The sequence below is a fragment of the Ornithodoros turicata genome, chromosome 4 (genome assembly GCF_037126465.1).
Source record: "Ornithodoros turicata isolate Travis chromosome 4, ASM3712646v1, whole genome shotgun sequence".
Classification (NCBI taxonomy): Eukaryota; Metazoa; Arthropoda; class Arachnida; order Ixodida; family Argasidae; genus Ornithodoros; species Ornithodoros turicata.
The window spans coordinates 68,162,467-68,177,562 of NC_088204.1; the positions used below are offsets into that span (position 1 = coordinate 68,162,467).

Below are 15,096 nucleotides of genomic sequence, written 5' to 3' on the forward strand. Positions count from 1 at the left end.
CTCGGCCTGTGGTCGGTTTTCAAGCCAAACTTGAGATGCACTACCGCGCAGCTGGTGTACGGCACGACCCTATCGCCTTCCGGGCGAGTACTTCGCGCCTACGTCCGCCAACACCGTTCCCGACCCCGCAGGCCACGTTTCTCGGCTGCGAGCCGTTTTCGCCGACCTGCGTCCGACGCCCCCGCGTCGCACCTCTGGCGCGGAGTTCTACGCTCATCGGGACCTGCTCACGTGCACACAGGTTTTTGTGCGTATCGACGTTGTACGCAAGCCCCTTCAACCGCCCTACAACGGACCCTACCCCGTCATCAGCCGTACACCGAAGCACTTCACGCTGCGCATCAACGGGAAGGACGACAAAGTTTCTATTGACCGGCTCAAGCCTCAATTGTGTAGCCTAGCTGCGGGAAGGCTACACAATTACTCAACTCCAAGCGCCCGCAAGTCACTGCCTTACAGCCTCCGCCCGCCAGCTCCCGCCGCGCCGCCGGTGTCCTGTGCGCCGGTACGCCGGTACTCTGCACGCACCATTCATGAACTTCGCCCATTCACTAGGAGGGGGGCAGCTGTAGCGGATCCAGCACCATCGGCATACAGCGCCATCGCTATCCCCTCGTGCCGAGTCGTTGCCGGCGCGATCTCCGCTGGAATAAATCACTTCTTCGATATCACGTAACGTGAAGGTTGTCGCCTGTTTCCTTCAATTTATTGTTATTGTTGACTACACCGTTTAGTTCTGGAACAACAAATACTGCTCTCTTACCCTTTTTACGCTAATGACAGGAATGGTAAAGATTTATAGTAATCGATTTGCTTCCCATTGCAGAGGCGCCGTACCACAATAAGCCCGATCAGTCAAGAAGACTCGTCCACGGAATCGGAGGATTATTCCGAATAAAGGAGCCTTATGTTGAATTCCAATGGCAATTCGGAGCCCTTCCGGAGCAAGTTGAAGAACGCCCTTGCTAACATGAGAGAACTGATGTTCTGAGGCTGGAACAACATGAAAAGGACAAACACGTACAAAGCCTCGAATTGCCTAAGAAATTGACACTTTCGTTAATTTCTTAGGCAATTCGAGGCTTTGTATGTGCTTGTCCTTTCTATGTTGTTCCAGCCTCAGAACATCAGTTCTCTCATGTTCAACAGTTGCCACTTGCGTCTCTGCCTGCGCCACTCTCGTCCTCTTGCCGTCGTATGAATGTGTGTATGAGTGATCAAAAATGTAAGAGTTCAAGGAGGATGAGTGAGAGAGAGTGGCTGGTTTGTCCTTTCAGATGACGCACCTTTGAAAGTCGCTGGGGAGGTGTGTTAGCTTAGCTGGCTAATCTTTTCAGTGACTTTCACCTTTCATCGCCCTTGCTAAGCTTGACAACCGACCTCTTAGCATTGAGAAGGTACTGGGGACTACAAGCGCGGTCGGCTAAGAAGATTCGACCACAGAATTGGAGCATAATTCCGAATAAAGGAGTCTTATGTTGAACTCAAACGGCAATTCGGAGCACTTCCGGAGCAAGTTGAAGAACGCCCTTGCGAAGCTTGACAACCGACATCTTAGTGTTGAGAAGGTACTGGGGGACTTGGCCAAAGCAGCACCAACAACCAGCGCTGTGTGCCCTGGCGAAATACCTCGAGGACTGCTGTGAATACCTCAAAGTCCTGAAGTAATCTTTTATACCACTGGATGCTTTCACACATCGAGCGTCATGGAACAGATAGGTTACCATTTTTTTTTCTTTCTTTCTACATCTAATCTAATCTACTCCGGAACGAGTCTGGCCGCTTTACCTGGAGCAATTCTGTTCTATTGGCAGACTGGGAGCAGAGTCTGATGGTGATTTCGGGGAGGGGGGATATATTTATTAGAAGGAAGCAAAAAAGGGAAGAAAGGTCATCCAGACGGTATGTCGGCGGTCTATTCTTGCTGACAAACACGGGAAACAGGAAGAAAGGAAAAAAAAAAGAAATAAAATAAACTTTTAGCACTTTTTCTTGTGCTCAGAACCCAAGCGGTAAGTTCGGGTGACGCGGTTTATTTTTGCTGAACGTAAAAGTAGAATGCAAGCAAGCTGGTGTAGATTCGAACAAGCTAACATTTCAATGGGTAAAACACTAGTAACAAGATAGAATGAGACTTCTTTCCCTGTGATGCCACGCGTTTCAGAAGCGCACAGCCTGATGAACAGCACATTTTACTGAGAGGTGTCTTTACGTGTTCCCTCTATTTGATTTTGAAACTGGCGTATGCCATGGTGCATGCCGTGAGAGAGAGAGAATAAAGCAAATTCTGTTCCTGCCTGGAGGTGATCATCACTCACCAAAAAGGCGCGCGAGTTTACTATGGGCGAATTCGGGAGGTCATTTCGCCTGAACACGGCCTAGCGCTCGGGCATTGGTAGGTCGGCGTCCGCGCTGGATCACGTGACCGTTGCCGGACGAACACGAACGATCCTCCTATTTCAGCTTCTTGTAGCGTCGCGACGATGGCACTGTGCAACACGTTGTCATTCGCTTTCTCTATACACGTTGAGAAAAACTGCACCGAAACCTTCAGCATTCGCTTGTTGCACTTCAGCGACACCGGATATACAAAAGGGAGAGGGCGCAGACTGACTGGTGCATGATGATTAAAAGAACGAATAACCGAGAGACACGGGACACGTAGACAACACGAAGTCTATATATCCCGTGCCTCTCGGTTATTCGTTCTTTTAATCGCGGGATATAGTTGGGCAATCCGCTGCACAGTCGCTTCGAAACGGGGCGGAAAAAGTGCTAGCTGGCAAATTCCTGGCGCTCGGAAAGTGCAGCGACGCGAACATGCGAGATCCGACAAAGCTGGCAAGGACATGCGGGATCTGGCAAAAAGCAAAAAAGTTGCTACGAAATGACCCCCCGAATTCGCCATATGTCAAAGTAAGTTAGCATTCTATTTATCTGTACAAACCTAGATTTATGCAAACTATAAGCTGTGCACCAACAGAAAGTACGGCGGATACATTTGGCGCATCATTAACTCCTGCGAAGAACACGTCACCATCCATCGCAGCGTCGAAGGATGGATCTGAATCATGAGGAAGTCGTGAAAATTCGTGATAATCCCCAATAGACCTCTCCCTGTTTGTAAACAAATGACGTCATAGTATTCGATAGCGCCACCAATTTGGTAGAGTCGAACTACGCTGGAAGCTAGAAGCGAACAAGGTCGCGCACGAAAGCCACGGTCTTGAGGAACCCAGCCCTCCCCTTCCGATTTGTTTCGGTTTCAATCTGTCTACCAACGTCGTGATGACGTTTCTCAGGTAGAGGTTTATTGAAGAGGAACAAAGCCGAACTCTGCAATCTGCTGGCTGATTTAACTGGAATTCCTGTTTTCGACCCGACAAAACTTTGAGAAGCGTAAGGATGTGCTTGCTTTTCACTCACGGCAGTCTGCTCAAAATTCACGTCCCTAGACCGGTTCGAACCGACATTTTGCGCTGCTGCGGAGCTGAACCCGAACTAAACCAATAAGCCTGAACCTGAACCCGAACCGAAAGAAATAATGGTTCCGATCCCTGCGCGCGACTCCCGGTTGGCCTCGTTCCCAGTGTCAATATGGCGGCTTGTTCTATGTTGATTCAGAGTCATTTCCAATTAAACGTTTTTGTCCCGGTGCCTAATTTGGTTAATTCATAAATAGCGCAATAGCAATAATAACCCAGAAAGTAGCGTGCGAATAAACGGCAATGGATTTTTTTCACAACGCTCCTGCGCATGCTCTGTGACCCTGACGGCGCCGAAGAAGGACCCCTATATATCGAATATATGGCGCCATCTATTCAATATATAGGGGTCCTTCTTCGGCGTTCTCAATATGGCTCCGGCTGTGCTTTGGCGCGCGCCGATTGTGTTTCGCTGGACAGCCGCTAGGATACGACGCGGGTGTGAAAAAGGTCAATTGTTTCCGGTAAAGCTCAGTTGATTACTTCGCCTCGCAAAACGAAAACCTTTCTTCCGCTAACTATTTGAAGGTACACAATGTTGATCGATCGGTGGTAAACATCAAGTGCCCTTCTCACTAATCATCCCAAAAGCAATAGCTCATTCACCATGCATCCGGAAACGTAGTTTTCAAGGAACATGCTATAAAAGCATCATTGTTCATAGAACAGGAAACATGACATCTGTGCAGTAATCTAACAAATGCTCACGTGAAGTTCTGTGAACTGTCAGTTACGCAGTATTGTAGAACTCGCGTTAGCAGAGCGTTTTGTTTCCGCGCCTTAACCTTATCGCCATCAGTTCTTTTCAGCCGTCAGTTCTTTTTCGTTCTTCATCGAAGGTGTCCATTCGTCCCAGCCATGCAGTCAAAGATCCTTCTCTTCGCTTTTCTGCTTCTTGTGTGCGCGATCCACGTACACGAAGCTAAGGATCGTGAGTATATCTGCTGTACAGTACTTTATAAATTATAAGATTAGGCACACAGGATACTTTCCAAGCCTCGCCCAGTAAGAAAGACAGAAATAGCTAGAGGAGAAATGGATGTTTTGGTTTGTCATCAACCCCACCGTCCCCACCGGTGGCTATACATTTGACCGGAGCTTGTCCCAGATGTTCGCAACAACAACAACAACAACTACACGAATTACGATGAGATGAGGTGTTTCAACGATTGTTCGCGCAATCAACACAACACACAGGGAGATGAAGGAATAAGGGGTGGCATCCAATGTATTGCTCCGTAGACGAAAGCGTGTTGGGCGAACGCAATGCATCATGGACGGGTCCTGGTCGCACGTCTCAACAAACGTCAAGGCGCACGTGACTTTAAAGATGGCGGCGCCCGTGATCGGCGGCCAAACCGTTTGTAAACAATGCGGTTGTTGTCGCTGCGCAACGTTTTTGGATGTCTTTCGATCACGGTAATTATTTTTATGCGATAATCTCGCGGTAAAACGCGCAGCTTTGCGCATAAGGCCTCCTACTGTTGACGACTTCCAAGGATGTGATGACGAGCGAGCACGCGTTAAGACTCACTGGGCCGATGCGATGTACTTAAACTAATGGGAAATGGGCTACCATGTTGCGGAAGAAGCACCGCATAGTTTACTCTGGCAAAATACGTCCATCTTTTGGCGTTATGACGACGGAAATATATCGGTAAGCGGCAAAACGACATGTAAACAAAGTCACATGACCTCAAAATGACGTTATCCTTGACGTGCCACCAGGACATGATGGCAGTTTTGCCAAAAGCACCCGCTTGGGGGTAGTTACAACAATGGCATGCTTGTGTCACCCCTGATGTGAAGGAACGAATGGCGGTGCCCATTCGAAGACGTTAGTGGCCACTGCACAGAACGCTGCGTGTCTTTTCGAAAATGTGTCTCACAAAACGTAAAAACAAAAGTACGTCAATGACAGCTGACTTTAAAGGTCCTCAAGTTATAGGACTGAAGAGTGTGGTCCTGGCTTTGATACTGCTATGTCTAATGAATGGGTGACATGTGTGGCGAACTGAAGTGAACAGAGATGAGTGAGGGAAACGTGATTTTCAATCACTCTTGGTGCTGGTAAAATCATGCCGACAGCCAGGGCAACCGGATACAATGTTTCTAAAAAAGAAAGAGAAAAACATTCCCAGAAAAAAAATTACCCATAAGCCATAGGTGGGCAAAATGTTCCCGCGAAGCACGCTACCAACGGAACAAAAATAGGGCATAGTTGATACATGTTAAATGCCTTTCACAAATTTGGGGGAACGGGGAGGGGTAACCCAAGGGTTGCTCATAATGAATGTGTTCTTTCGTGGTGGAGATATCTGTGGTAAGGAGCACACACACACACACACACAAAAGAAACGTATAGCATACGAGTATGTAGTGCCAAATGCACAGTTGTTTTGCGAACAGCTTCCACTTGGCACTCGTAGTCCTGCATTGCGATAGTTTGATTTGTTGTGAACCTACAAGATGCGTTCAAACAACAACAAATAAATCGTGACTATGGCCTGGGGTGATTCACCGCTTGAGAGCACGTCCTTACAATGTGTGTGAATTTCGCTCCGAAACAAGAAGTACGCACTGTTCGAGTCGGGTCGGAGAGCGGTCTATCTGGCCAACAGATTAGCTCCTACACCAATCAGCTTCATCGCTCCAAAGCACGGGGCCCTTTCCCAAGCAGCACAATGTACTGAAAGTCGAGTGCAATAGGGGTGGACGGTATGTGTGTTATCAATGTTCTTTAGCTTCATGAGTCTGCTCAAGGTCTTCCAGCTACCCGTCCACCCCTATTGCACTCCACTTTCAGTACATTGTGCTGCTTGGGTTCACATGGGTTGCCCATTGCTCTTTCTGCGCTGGAAAAGTGCGTAGTTCTTGTTTCGGCGAATTTGCATAGCGAAATTCAGCAATGGATATTTCAACACACGTTTAAGGGCTTTTAAAACATCGAATGGCTTTCAACAAGGAATATCTCGCGTTCTGTTACCTCACTTTCGCGCGAAATCCCCCGATTAAAAAGTTCAATAATGAATTTTAGGTAATTAGTGACCTCGCAGTTACATACTTTCACCGAGTGAATGTTCGCTTGGCCATATAACTCAACTACAAAAAAATCAATTTTTCTCTGCTAGTTTTTTAAATAAAAATTCTGTAACGAATAAAAAAATACCCTGTATAGTAGATTGGTTTCCGCCATACCGAAATTCCCAAAAAGCTGTTGTCTTACCGAAAGCTTGCCGAAAGGGTTAGACCTTTCGCAGCTAATCCGCTTACCTGTGTTCGACGAACTGGGACTCGGCAGTCCGTGCTGTGACAAGTTGATGGTCTTGAATATAATATTACTAGAGTCACTAAATACAGTGAACCCGCGTTAATATGACACTCGTTAGTATGACATCCTTACTTTGTGACCATTTTTCTGGGGCACGGTTTGCTGCCAATGGAGGTCCTCTGTAAAGGCCCCTCGTTATTATTACAACGCGATACAGAATATACTGACTCATTTTACCTTTCGGGAAGATGGGCTAGTTTGGGGCGCAGTTGTTGATCTAGCATGCATGCAACAAACCATTTTACACGGCGAGTTTTTCAATGTTGTTGCGGACAATGGTCGCAGCTGTGTTCATCGGCACCTGTGGGGATGCTGTTCTCCTTTGCGAATCTGATTGTACAGCCGAACAGAAGACGCCTAAAGACGCAGTCTTCCAGAAACTTCTAATATTAAACTTGCCATGATAATCTAACAAATAAATGCTATCATTCCTTGCTGATTTGTTCTCATGGTCATCTCTAATTCCAGATGACATGGTCCTCACAGTATTTATACACTAGTAGTACTTACGGTATTTAAATACTGTATTTATAGTTTGTATTTAAATACTCATATTGAAAAGTGTTTATGGTGAGTATTTAAATACGCAATTCAAAAAAGTATTTATATTTAAATTTGTACTCATATTTAAATTTAAAAAAAATGTATTTATGCCCATCCCTGGTATGTCTGAGACTCTCAGTGCACTCATTTCCCCGTTATCCTTTCTTCATGCTCATTCACATGCTCTTCAGCTCATTCACACTTTTACATCGAAATGTTGCTTACGTTTGAATGATAAAAACAAACCAGGAGATGAAATGATATAAAAAATACTTAATTAAAATTAAGAATAGCAACTATACTCGTGTTCGACTTAAGAAGGAAAAGAAATATAGTCCGTCAGCTCTCATACTATTACTTCACTGCAAATGGGATGCTGGACACAGAGAGGTCACGCTGGTTCCTCCGCCAGATAACGTAGTCCATCATAGTCACTCTGATTCCGTATTGGCTGTCAAGATTGGCCACGTGACACTATACACTGCGTGTTGGCGCTGCACAGTTTCACCTGGTTAGCGTGCTGGCCATGTCACGTCGGGACTGGGGGGTACCCGTGTTCGAAACCCGGTGCCGGCTATGCTGTCTGAGGTTTTTCCTTGGTTTTCCTCAGACGCTTTCAGACATATGTCGGCACCGTTCACTTAGAAGTCGGCCCAGGACGCACTTTCCCCAGGGCGTCAGTGAGGCTCACCTCTGTGAGGCCGACAACGGCCTTTCACCTCCATCCCCCCCCTCCTATCACGGTATTGCTTCCCCTTATACCTACAACGGCGTATGTAGTTGCTGTTTCCTGGCACGCTTTACAAATTTATAATTTACACCTCGGGTAAATAAGAAAAGCTTGCAATGTAAGTATATGAAGCAATAAAAATGCCTGCGTAATTAAACGAGAGAGAGAGAAAAAAAATTGTTACTAAAATACAGGGCTCTGAATGCTATACCCGGTAGTTACGCTTAACCCTGCCTTCTCTGTATAACGATACATACGTCGTACGTACATACATACGTCTTTATTTCCATCAGAAAGATGGGAGGAGACGAGGCTAAAAGCTTTCGATGTGCACAAAAACGCAAAAAGGTAGTTTAAAAAGTAGTGAAACTACGTCAGAGTAGTTACAAAGTAGTTTTAACTATTGGTGCTACGATGTAGTTACACTAGTAGTTAAACTACAATCGCAAGAGGTAGTTAGAAGTTATAGTTAAGCTATAAAAGAGTATAGTACAGGGGAGGGGGGATAAAGTACAAGGGAAGAGAAGTAGAGAAGTGAGGTCAGCCTGCTCTGATCAGGCGGCTAGTTTCACTTCTTTGGAAAAGAGGAGGGGGTGTGGTTGAGCAGGACATACAAAGACACGTAGATTTCTTTTCCTGCTTAAGTTGAACATGGCGCAATAAAACCCACAATTTCTTGGCACGGGAAAAAACGTGATGTTGTTTTCCGTGTTTTTTTTTTTTTTTTCTCTTTAATATCTAGTTGCGTCACTTTTGGGTTGTCTCATGTTTAGCGAGTGTGGACGAAATTTCTACGGCATCAAACAAACTGAAATGTGTGTGTGTGTGCGTCTTTTCTCCATGCAGCGCGTTGCAACCAACCGCCTCCATGGAGGACCCCGTGTGCAGGAACCACCAAGGTGTGGACCTTCCGTAATGTGAGAGACGGTGGTAGACGTTGCAGTTACGTCCCGGACTGCCCCGGGGTGAACACTGGAAACAGATTCTCAAGTTCGAATGAATGCGTCAAAGCATGCATACGCTAATAATTTCGCATCGTCACGGTAAGTTATCTGACGGCTAGCTTACGCGCCGAAAGCATCGAAATTCAGTGATAAAAGTGTCGGAAATCTCGCGCTTGTCCAGGACAAAAATTACACATAACACAGGCACGGTCCTTTGATACTCTCTGGTCACGAAACTCCGCCGGAAAGTTAGCCTAGGGACCGGCGCTGCCGTGCGGCGGCGCGTGCATAAGCTGCAGCAGAGCCGTGACAGTCGCGTCTGGCGCATGGTATCCGTATGTTGGCGCGTGGGCTGAGCTGGCCGTTTTGGGTGGTTTTGAGCGCAACAAACCAAATAAGATTGTTCAACGTATTTGAATTTTGTTTTATTTTACACGTGCACGGGTGTGCAGCGATATATAGCTCTCTGAGCAGTATAATCGGCTGCGGACGCAGGAGAACTTTCAGCGAGAAATGGCTTTCACATACCGACGTCCAAATGGGACTGATCGCAAATTTGGAGTTGCGCTTTGTCACTTAAAAACGCTGTGTGTAGGCAGTTATCTCATCGACACGCTTTACTGTAAGTGTTTCAATCGCGTTTGATGTCTGAAAAAATGGAGACTTCACCTGCGCTACAGCAATGAAACCAATAATCATTTATTGCACATTTACTATTTTGGGTGGCAGAACTCCACAATACTTCTATTGCAACGTGTTTCCCACACCATGGGGGTTTTAATTAACTACATTTTATGATTGTGTTATACATTTTATGATTCGCGAAACAACAGTGATCACAATCAGTGGCACTGGCAATGCGCACAGAACATCAATGGCCGTGAGTGACTGCGCTTTACATAATCAATTATGATAATCGGCAAAAACAATGTTCGAGGGCAACTCATGGAATGACCAAATGCCTTACAGCCTTAGATGGCCAGACTTATTTGCACTCTTCACCAACAGTGGTGAATCTTCAAGCAGGCAAGGTGTTAATCAATCAAGCAGGCAAGGTGTTAATATTGGCAGCGGCATTTGAAACCTTATGCCGAAAGAAACCCACAGTGCAAATTTTATGTGCGACAGAGAATCCTAAATATTTTTTTATCACTTTCGAAATAAACCTCTACCCGAGAAACGTCATCATGACGTTGGTAGACACACCGAAACCAAAACAGATCGGAAGGGGAGAGCTGGCTTCCACGAATTGGCATTTGTTCGCTGCCTCCTATTGAAAGAAAAGTAGGACCGAAGGTTGAGTCCTTTTCAGAGACCCATCGTAATCCCCTCAAGACCGTGGCTTTCGGGCGCGACCTTGTTCGCCAGTAGCATTGAACGTAGTTCAACTCTACCAAACTCGTGGCGCTGTCGAACATTATGACGTCATTTGTTTTCAAACAGGTAGAGGTCTATTGCGGTGAAAGGACGCGGTGCGACGCCTGGTGGGAAACAATCGCCTATTCATCGAGCAACAGTGTTACATGTATCCAACCCTCTGTCGGCTAAGTCATAGGCCAAGTAGCCGGCTTCATGAACTTTCTTTTATAAGCTTGTTCAGGTAGTTGCTGTCTTTCAAAATGCAAGAACATTGGTACATCGTGTAAATGAGTAACAACCTGCCAGCAGAATCACCATGAAAGCCGCCTACGCAAAAATGCACCACGTCCGGCAAGCCGCTGTGGTGATGGTAGCGGTCAACACATGTCGCTGTACACTCCATTGTTATTTGCATGTTTATGTCAGCCGCCCTACATGACGGGAACTGTGGAGTTCGTGTCGGGTTTTAGCTTAGACACAGAGTTGCCCGTAATATTGAAACTTCATTTTCTAAAAAACTATGGGGTGGATTTGAACGAAATTTGTGGCGTTTGTGTATGCTGAGCACCTAGGCTGTCAAATGAGTCAACAATATAAGATTGTATGCCTGCTGCCTTACAGTACCTTTAAGCGAAATTACTAAACTGCCACGAATTCGGTCAGAGTATGTCAGAGTATATTTTCAGGCTCCATGTTTCCGTTTACTTGCGCACGGACACACAGCACAAAAAGATGGCGCTCTCTTGTTCTCACAATTTGTATCGAAACGTCACTTCTCCATATCGCAACACTGCTAAAGAAGAGCTATAAAAACCCACAAGTGTCAATTATCCCCGTGTCGATACACATAGAGGTGAAATGCACGGGCCTTCATAACTGAATATTTGTGGCATAACAATGACTTCATAACTGACGGTTCTAGTCTCAGAGCACAGTCATTCGTCTTTCTGTTTTCTCTGATCAGGACAGTAGGTTCTAAGACTAGTTAGTATTAATTAAGTAAGTATTATAGAACTTGTAGCAAAATAAGAAAAAGTACCCACAACATGGATCAAGGTTGTCATGCAATATCACTCTTAAAAACAAGGGTGTACTTTGACTCGTTTTCTTCGCCACCGCATAGATCACTCCCTTTTGGAGAGTGCAATTACTCTCAAAAAGGAGTCTCCTCAGACCATTCAGGGAGTGAGGAAACCTTTTAACTCCCTTGTACACTCCAAACGGAGTGATATATGTGAAGAAGTTACTGTATATAGAATATACTCCCCGTTTTAAAGAGTGTATAACGTCTATATCATCAAAACAAAAGCGAATGCTAACAGAATCAAACCTAACTAATAGCCCGCACACAGTCGTTCTTCATTGGGTACGCCTTCGTGGCTCTGATTCACTCATGATGCTCAAAGATCGTTTGGGGATGTCCAGTTTTGTTAAGCTATGTTGACGTATGTCCGGTTCATGCAGGTGGATTTGTCGAAAACCCCGTAAAATCAGACACATGTTTCGCTCTCTTTCGACGGGTGGCAGTGTACGAATGCCTAGTGCATCAGACACAGCTATAACGTTAATATGCATTATCATACCTAACAGAATCGAGCTAAAACAAGGTGACGATTCGCCACTTTACATGTTATGCAACGTCTTGCATTGGAGACCATATAAGCTGAAAAGCTGGGTACCACGGGAAAACATCCCATATCATCATTTTTTCAGCAGTTATTGTTATTGTTGACAACAATCTATCTCCGCCGTTTAGTTCTGGAACAACAAATAGTGCTCTCTTATCTCTTTGCGCTAATGACAGGAATGGTAAAGATTTATAGTACTCGACTTCCTTTCCATTGCAGAGGCTCCGTGCGACAAGCGCGGTCGGCTAAGAAGACTCGACCACAGAATTGAAGAATAATTCCGAATAAAGTAGTCTTATGTTGAACTCAAATGGCAATACGGAGCACTTCCGGAGCAAGTTGAAGAACGCCCTCGCTAAGCTTGAAAACCGACCTCTTAGTGTTAAGAGGTACTGGGGACTTGGCCCAAGGAGCATTAACAACCTGAGATGTGTGCCCTGCGAAATACCTAAAGGACTGCAGTGAATACCTCAAAGTTCCGTAGTAATCTTTTATATCACTGCATGCTTACATACATAGAGCGTCATGGGACAGATACGTTACCATTTTTTTTTCTTTCTACATCTAATCTAATCTAATCCGGAACGAGTCCTGCCGTTCTGCCTGGAGCAATTCTGTTGTATTGGCAGACCGGGAGCACCCGAGCAGCACAATGTACTGAAAGTCGAGTGCAATAGGGGTGGACGGGTATGTGGAATTCCTTTAACAACCTCGTGAAACGAAGGAACATTAATAAGACACATACCGTCCACCCTTATTGCACTCGACTTTCAGTACATTTTGCTGCTTGGGCAGAGTCTGATGGTGATTTCGGGGGGGGGGGGGGGGGGGGCATATTTATTGGAACAAAGCAAAAAAAAAGGGAAGAAAGGTCATCCAAACGGTATGTCGGCGTGCTACATTGAAATGAGTAAAATACTAGTAACAAGATTGAATGAGACTTGTGTCGTTTTGATGACACGCGTTTCAGAAACGCACGGCCAGATGAACACCACACTTTACCGAGAGGTGTCTCTACGCGTTCGATCTATTTGATTTTGGAATTTGCGTGAGTGGCCCATACCATGAGAGAGAGAGAGAGAGAGAGAAAATTCAGTTCCTGCCTGGAGGGGTGGTTATCGAAACTACCCGTTCTCAATTCTCCCTTCTCGCAATGTCCTTCTTCAAATGACCTTGATCAAAAGGACTTTCTGGTTTTATCCCGTATCGGATCTACCTCCCTCGAAATGCCCTTCTCGTATGACCTCATTGCACAGAGCCGTATTTCAGGAGAACAGTCTTGGTGGACAGTTTTTTTTTTCTTTTTTGCGTACTACTGACTATTCCCTTTTGTGTGCTTTTTGTTCGTACTAAACATTTTCGCTCCCCGTCAGATCGAGTTCATATCCTCACGGCGACTTTAAATTCCGGAGCTCCCGATTTTACGATCTCGAAACAATGAAAATGTTTGATTGCTTCGTATAAGATAACCACCAAAATTCATGGGTTTTCGATTGCTGTCCAAGTCGTGTTAGTGAACAAGAGCCTCACGGTCGTTAGGCTTAGCAGGGCGGACACGACTGAGCAGCGTGTTGGTTAGTTTATTATTAGGTTAGTCCAACTTCGGTGTTCACATTTTTGTATCCAGGTTTGTCCAAGTTCGCAGTGGCATTTTCATGCGCGCGACTGGGCGTTTTATATAGTCGGATAACATTTATTTCCAGTAGGGTATTTTGCAACGCCCAAGGATCACGATGTATGGAAAGTTTAGGTGCATGGGGGAGGTCGGTGGGTGGCTTACCAATTGCAGTGCTTGACATTGCAGGAAGACGACGACCGTGATGCACCCGTCCACCCCTACGCACTCTCACTTTCGGTACAGCCTCAGAACAACATTTATTGTGCTGTTTGGACTTGTACATTCCTTAATAGGGGCGAAAAGTGTTTTCGTTTTCCAGTGGGTGGGGGTGGGGGGTGGGGTGGAATAACGTACTCCGGCGGGATTGGCGAACAATGCGGCCAGAGCAACATTTTAGGGTGGCTGGAATACTCTGATGTATGAGGAACTGCTGAAATAAAGAATATAGAAGAAGAGCAAAATGCATTTTTGGCAGAATAAGGGCCGTGTCATTCTCTTAGCGGGACTCCCCCCCATGCCTATGTGTCCTGTCACTGACCGTTGTATACGTCTTCAAGGGAACCTTGGGAGTTGACAATTTGTATTCAGTTGAAATTGAATCTGAAACAAACACGGTAACACGGTGTCAACACCATCGCGGAAAAAAAAAAAAAAAAGAGAAGATTCGCAAAAGGGTTGTTATGGGTAGTTTTTCGCCGGTGCAACAGACCGCTGTGTGTGATCTCGTACTTGGCCGCGCACAGTGGCTAGATGAAAGCCCCGTGCACCGCAGCTCGAGTAGGCGTCGTCTGAGCGTGGCCCGAGGGGTGTCGAATCGAAGATGTGGAATATCAGCTTCAACAGCTCAAGTGGGGCATATGGGCGAGTGGAGAAGACTCATTTTATGGAGAAGCGGAGGTGTCCTGGCGACATTAAGCCGTAGTCGGTGTAGATTGGACGCTTCTCGACGCGAGCAGTGGTGTGTGGCAACGAAATCCATCGACGGGTCGATGAACCGGAGATGGTCGTTCAATCGGACAGCGTCCTCTTGAAACTGTCGAGTGCCGCTGTGGCGGATCCGGCGGATCTGTAATGGACACGCTGAGGCTGAAAGTGGTAGTAAACAATTATCGAAGGTGATGTCCCCATGTGCCCGACGTGCTGAGGCGTCTGCGCGGGTGTTTCCGTGCAAGCCCGGCTGTGATTGGGTACCCATTGGAAACACAGGCTATGACCTGAGGATAGAAGTCAGTTGTATGTTGCGTGCATCACGGTGTCTAGGTCGCCGATTGTTCTGGTGCAATAATTTGCCTGAACTTCTAGAGCCGCCTTACTGTCCGTGAACACCGTCCACGCGCCAGGCACTGATCCCGCAATGTGGCTCAACGCAGTTAGTATGGCGAAGAGCTCGGACTCGGTAGATTATGTTTCGTAGGGGAGTTTCTGCGCCACTTCAAGGTTTGCATGTGGGATATAAAA

General features: G+C 46.1%; 1 long non-coding RNA gene across 1 annotated transcript; it reads left to right on the forward strand.

Annotated features, from left to right (window-relative positions):
- Window positions 1-2,867: 2,867 nt before the first annotated feature.
- On the forward strand, window positions 2,868-12,280 carry LOC135391771 (uncharacterized). Its single transcript, XR_010422096.1, has 4 exons — window positions 2,868-2,916; window positions 4,285-4,416; window positions 8,936-9,132; window positions 12,240-12,280. It is a non-coding gene; the product is annotated as an uncharacterized LOC135391771 (long non-coding RNA).
- The last annotated feature ends 2,816 nt before the right edge of the window (window positions 12,281-15,096 follow it).